This window comes from Macaca thibetana, chromosome 5, assembly GCF_024542745.1.
Source record: "Macaca thibetana thibetana isolate TM-01 chromosome 5, ASM2454274v1, whole genome shotgun sequence".
NCBI lineage: Eukaryota > Metazoa > Chordata > Mammalia > Primates > Cercopithecidae > Macaca > Macaca thibetana.
This window is the reverse complement of record NC_065582.1, coordinates 5,728,963-5,736,033: the sequence shown is the minus strand read 5'-3', so window position 1 is coordinate 5,736,033 and position 7,071 is coordinate 5,728,963.

Genomic DNA, 7,071 nt, shown 5'->3' with positions numbered 1-7,071 from the left:
ATCAGATAGGGCAGGAGAAGTTAGAAGTTTGGGGAAATAGAGCTTCCATAGGCAACTGTGAGGAATCAGGAACAGGCTGGGAGCGGGCACTGCCCGCCTGTCCTCCACCGAGAGCACTAGGATAGGACTCCGCACACGAGGACCAGACCTCGACGATGAGCTCACCCTTGCTCTTAACAAGCACTGGCTCTCTACAGATGTCACTTCCTTTAAGGATGAGTAAATAAAGGAGGAAAAATTATGGGGTGGGGCGGGGCCTGGGGGGTAATTTTTTAAAGCTACAGAAAATAGGAAAGAGACTTCATCTCAATGGTTTAGAAGACGTTAGAAGACTCTAAAAATAATCTACAGGAGGACCCAAGAGATCCAACACCCTGGAATCCTCTTACAGGATATCAAAAGGTATAACCTATATTAAACAAACAAGAAACCATAAGGAATAAGTGAAGATGAAAATTACTGATATGTGATGAACCAATGCTTTTAACAAATATTTATTAAGAACCCATTATGAAGACCTGGCCCAGTGGCTCACGCCTGCAATCCCAGCACTTTAGGAGGCCGAGGCAAGTGAATCACTTGAGGTCAGGAGTTCGAGACCAGCCTGGCCAACATGGTGAAATGCTGTCTCTACTAATAATAGAAAAATTAGCTGGACGCGGTGGTACATGCCTGTAATCGTAGCTACTTGGGAGGCTGAGGCACAAGAATCACTTGAACCCGGGAGTTGGAGCTTGCAGTGAGCCGAGATCACACCAGTGCACTCCAGCCTGGGCAACAGAGCCAGACGCCATCTCAAAAAAAAAAAGGAGAACCCATTATGAGGCACTGGGCTGGGGTGGAGAATCCGGAGACGGGCAGAATGGACAAGATGCCATCTTTGAGGCAGTTTACACTTTGGTGAGGTTCACAGATGATGTACTAATAAATAAATAATTCGTAATGAGAATTGCTATTAAGGAATCAATTGGGGGCGGGTAGTACCTACTTAGATAAAATAGGCAGGAAAGGCTTCTGTAGTATGTCATCTGAGCCCGATATGGAAAGCAAGTAATGCGTGTTCCCGGCAGAGGAAGCAAATTGCTTTAAGGTGAGAAAGAGCTCCGCATGCCTGAAGCACTGAAAAAAGACCCAGTGCCTGGTAAATGGCACAGCTGAATTTGGAGACATAGGCAGTGTCAGCTCATGCAGAAGCTTCACAGCTGGGAAAAGTGCTTTGAATTCTTAGTACAAAAGAAAGCCAATGCGAGTGTGAGTGTGTGTGTATTCAGTATATATATGTGTGTGTGTGTGTGTGTATGCACATGTATACATCTGTACACACATACACATGCATACAGTTGACCCTTGAACAGGTGCCAACCCCCACCCGACAGATGAAAATTCGCCCATAAGTTTTGACTTTCCTAAATGTAACTCTTGTTGACCGAAAGCCTCAAGTACTATTGAGCCTCCTGTTGACTGAAAGCCTTACTGATAACATAAACAGTTGATTAACTCATAGTTTGTGTGTTATATGCATTATATACTGTATTCTTACAATAAAGTAAGCCAGAGAAAAGAAAATGTTATGGAGAAAATTTAAGGAGGAGGAGGAGGAGGAGGGCTGGGTCTTGGGATCTCAGGGGTGGTAGAGGCAGAAGAATATCCATGTGTAAGTGGACCTGAATTGTTCAAACCCATGTTGTTTGAGGGTCAACTGTGCATACACATGTTTAAATGTCTGCATAGACATCAATAACTCCAACTACTGCATAGAAAACAGACTAGGAGGAGCAATGGGGGGCGGGGCGAAAAGAAGGGTGAGATGGTGGCCCCGTGAACTGAAGTGATGGCAGTAAAGATGGAGACAAAAATGACCTTGAGAGAAATATTCTGGAGGTTGAAGCAACCACAGCCATGGATGGACGAGAGGAAGGCATAAGAGGCAGCAAGACATTGGGTGTGATTTGGGTTTCTGGCTTGAGCAGCATGGCAGAGACTATCAAAGATGGTCAGAGAGGCTCACAACACCATAGCGAAACCGAAACCTCATTACAGGCAGCGAAGGCAGAACTGCAGTTGCAGAAAACAGAACTACGATGCTGAGGGCAAACCAGAGAGTCCCCACCACACAGGGAAACAGGAACGGAGATGACGGTGGTGAGAAAGAAGATGGCAGAGAATGCAAAGATGCCTTGTGAACCAGATTGGCATTTCTGAAAAAGAAACCAGAGTAACTGAAGAAAAACAACAGACGGAAATATACATGCAGTTCCCAGAAATGAACACCTGGTTCTAAAATTGTCCACCCTTTGCCAAGGAAAATTACAATCCAAAATATGACTATTTCATCCAGAAATGCTTGAATTTCCTAAATGAATAATCAAAAAACAGTTTTAACGTATCCGTAGAGAAGAAAGCAAAGTCAGTGTGGCACTTACCAGGAGACAATGGAACTGTGTCTGTATTTTGAAGCTTAACAAGTATGACTCATGAATTCTATAGCAAGCCAATCTTGTTACTCATGTGAGCAGGCAACAAAAAGATATTGTCACATCTGCAAGAACTAAGAAAATGTACCATCTACGTGTCCTTACCCAACTCTGTCTAACAAGGGCGACTCCAGAACAAGGTTATGACATAAAAGGAGTCGGTAAGAATATCTTAGATTTAATTAGAGAAATAAGTCAAAAAAATTTTTAAAGAGACTTTAAGCAAATGAAATGTAAATAATACTAAAAAAAATTATACAGTGTAAAAATATAACATACAACTAATAAAAATTATATCAAAAATCTGGAATAGCTACAAAATTGGAAAAATGGATGAAAAATTTTGATAGTAAGTGAAGATATTTGGTTTGTTTTGCATAACTGCATAATTGCTATGGAGAAAATGAGTGGGGTGATGGTTTGAGAACAACAGGGGGACCTACTTAAATAAATAAGGTCTGGGAAGGTCTCTCTAAATAACTGCACGTTCCTGACTCTCGTGAGTGGAGCTGAGGTTCTCTGAAAGACGGATAAACCATTTACACATAGATCCAAAAGTATTTAATTAGGTCCAGTACTGACACAGTTGGGCTGAATCAAATACCAATATTGATCTGGAAATTAAAAGCGGGCTATCCCTTCATTCAGCTTTAGGTGATACACAGGTAGCCACAGAAGATAGAGCAGGCAGCTCCTGTATCTCATAGTAAGATAGGGGAACGTTTAGGGACTATTTACAAAACTGTTAGCATATAACGCAGTTAAGTCGATACTTATTCTGTATCTTGTTGTCACAAAGCCGAACAAAATACCTGCATACAAAGCAGGGCAAAGAGATTTCCTATGTGTTGAAAAGTTTGTTTTCATAATTTCAAGGGCAGCTGGACTATAGCCATTACACCAGGAGTATGTATTATAAGAAATTAGATTAGTTAAATTTTTTTTGTTGTAGAACATTGTTTGTTCACCTAAACCTACAAACAATGGTAAGTGCAATATCCACTTAGGTCAGGAGTTGGGGAACTTGTTTTGTAAAGGGTCAGATAATAAATATTTTTGGCATTGACACTGCCACTGTAGCATGGAAGCAATCATAAGAAATACACAAATGAATGGGCATGTCTGTATTCCCTCTTATTTTCAAAACAGGTGGCAGGCGGGGTTTGGCCAGTGGGCCACAGTTTGCCGACCACTGATTTAGCTGATTCTTCCAAACCAGTCCCCTCAGTTTGTAGAATTTATTTCTCTAGTGATCACACCCCCTTCCCTGCCTTGGCCACTCTCACACTCATATCCTGAGCTGTGATCGAACCATTATCAATAACTGCCACCCCCGATGACTTCAGTTATATCTGTCCACTCTGGAGCCTCCACTTATAATCTTTTTCATTCACTCCCTCTAGAACCCAGACTCACATAGTCCTTTGACCCTGTGAGGTCCTTCAATCCACAGCTCCTGCCATCTCTGCCTGATGTCCTCTGTCCTCTGTCCTCTCCCACAGCTTTTAACCCCATGGGAATTCACTGTAACCCCCCCCACCCACCCATACACCATCAACTCCCTTGCCCCCTGGCTTTGTCACACTCTAGGCAAAACCACAACCCTCACTAAAGCCAACTCTACACATACCCTGCAGCCGAATGGGCCTGGAGGAAATCCCCAAGCCCTGTTGGCAGGCCTCCCCTTAATTCATCATCATAAATCTCAGATGGGCACTTTTTGTACCCCTTCCCTAATCCAGTCACTCTCCAACTCTGATTTCACCCCTTCTCTCTTTACAAACCACCAGCATCTCCACCAGCACAAAGCCCAGCCCCTGACAAGGCTTATCATTTCACCATAAATTGGAAACTATCAGAATAAAACTTCCACAAATGCTGGCTGATCAGCCTTAACCATACCTCCTTCCCTGAACACACACCTGCTAAAGGCCGCTGCTTCACTTGTGTGCTAAATCCATGGCCTCTTACCTACTTAGGGACACCACTCCAGCAGTTCCTACATGCTCTCCAGGGTCTCCGCTGAGTTGTTATTATTGTGAATATTCAAACAGCTACTATTTCTCCTATCTATCTAATCCATCCATTGCATACATCAACCTACCCATCTATCCATCCATCAATTTTTCCATCTATCCATATAGATATCCCCCTATTCACCTGCCTATCTATCCCTCCATCCATCTATCCATACATCCATTTATCCATTCATCTGTTTATCCATGTATTCATCCATCTATCTATCTATCTATCTATCTATCTATCCACTTATCCATCTATCTCTCCATCTATCCCTCTATCCACCTATCGATCCATCCATCTATTTATCATCTGTCTATTTATCCATTCATCTGTTTATCCATGTATTCATCCATCTATCTATCTATCTATCTATCTATCTATCTATCTATCTATCTATGCATTTATCCATCTATCTCTCCATCTATCCCTCTATCCACCTATCGATCTATCCATCTATTTATCATCTGTCTATTCATCCATCCATCTGTTTATCCATCTTTCTATATATCCCTCTATCCATCCATCTATCCATGCATCCATTTATCCATTCATCTGTTTATCCATGTATTCATCCATCTATCTATCTATCTATCTATCCATTTATCCATCTATCTCTCCATCTATCCCTCTATCCATCCACCTATTGATCCATCCATCTATTTATCATCTGTCTATTTATCCATCCATCTGTTTATCCATCTATCTTTCTATATATCCCTCTATCCATCCGTCTATCCATGCATCCATTTATCCATCTGTCTGCCCATCTATCTTTCCATCTATCCCACTATCCATCTATTTATCCATCTGTTTATCATCTATCTATCGATCGATCTATCAATCTATCTATTATCCACTGATCCATCTGTTTATCCATCCATCCATCCATCCATCCATCCATCTCTCCGTCCATCCATCCCTCCATACATCCATCTCTCTATCCATCCATCCATCCATCCATCCTTCCATCCGTCCATCTATCTCTCATTCTGTGTGGGAGCGGGGTGCATGGCATAAGACACTGCTCTGAGGAGGACAAGCAGGTCAGGTAGAGTGCATTGTCTTCATCCAGTGGACAGAACCAGGGCAGGGGGATCAAAACTACAGCATAGCTACAAAGCAGGAGGATGGCCTGAAAACTACCCCAGTCCCATTCTTCTAACTTTCCAAGCAGGTTCTGAAAGGACATGAAGTCCAATCAGTGTCAACTAAATTTACTTTAAAAGGCAAAAAGCTTAGTCTGGTTTACCACTGCCTGCAGCCGGTGCCCTGAGCCCAAGTCAGCCTGGAAGGAGAATTTAGATGCTTGTAAGAGATGCCTATGCTTTGTAAGCTCATCCACATCTAAACTTTTGAATTTTTCTTCCCATTTCCTTCTTACTCTACTGAGCAATCTTCTTAAAAAATTATCAACTGCCTTGGCTGAAATCAGTGGAAAAGGATACTTTTCTTTTTCAATATTTATACTGAAATAGCTCAGATGATGCAAGCGCTTGGTGAGGCCAGGCATGGTGGCTGCTGGATTTGAGAGAATCTGACGTGTATCTAGATAGAAAGTAAGGTGAAATGCAGGTGGGAACAAGGGAGGGGCTGGGAGAGGGCACCTGTGACAGGCGCAGCTTGAGTTGAGCTGCTTCCCAAACAGCCTGACTTGCCTATGCTGGAAGGGGAAGGGCCTCTCCGCTGCCCCCAGAATCCTGGGAATGACTTTCCATGCTGGAGAAATGAGGCGGGCGTCCACTCAATGCCCTGTGCATGGCATGGAGAGTGCTCTTGGAGGTCGGGTGGGTACAGCTGGTCCCTGGGAAAATGGCAAAGGGGTAGGTTAACCTTTGTCACACACAATCATTCTCTGCCTGAAACTGTGGCCATCCAGTGCCCACAGGCTCAAGGCTTCCTGCTGACTTGGGCGTCTTCATGTGGCAGCTCCCCTCCCCAAGGCCTGACCCAGCAACGACTGTGTTCAGACTTTCCTAGGCCCTCAACCCTCTGGCTTCCCTCTTTTTCCACATACATGACTTGCTTTCTAATCTGCAACTGTATTTTGATAAATGCATCACAGGGTCAAATGAAATCCCCATCACCCTTTGTGTAAAATGTTTGAATTTTTTATAGATATGCCCAGTCTTGGAGAGAAAATCAAATGTTGAGAATTTCTGGGTCATTTTCTCAGCACTAAACGTTCACTAGCAGATTTTAGTCAACCCACACAGAGGCTTTGGAACTGTCATCTATGAATGTTACAGAAATGGGCTTTTTGCTTCAGGGGTGGCCATCAGGGCCAGTAACCATGGTAATAACCAGACACACTCAAGCCACGTGGTAGATTCCTCTGGGCTCTGACCCGGGCGTCTTCATCTCTTGCAATCCCCTCCTGCTTGTATGTTTCTTTTATAGTCCTTTTTCCTCCTTCTTCTTGATTCCTTCCTGCACTCCATACTCTGGAATTATTTCCAAAGAGCAGGAGCGTATCTGTGTCCGCTCGGTCCCCTGAGGCAGGCAGGGGTTTTCCTGCTTCAGTCCCTGTGGTGCCTGCAGTACTAGAACAGTGTCCAGCATACCGTGGGAGCACGTT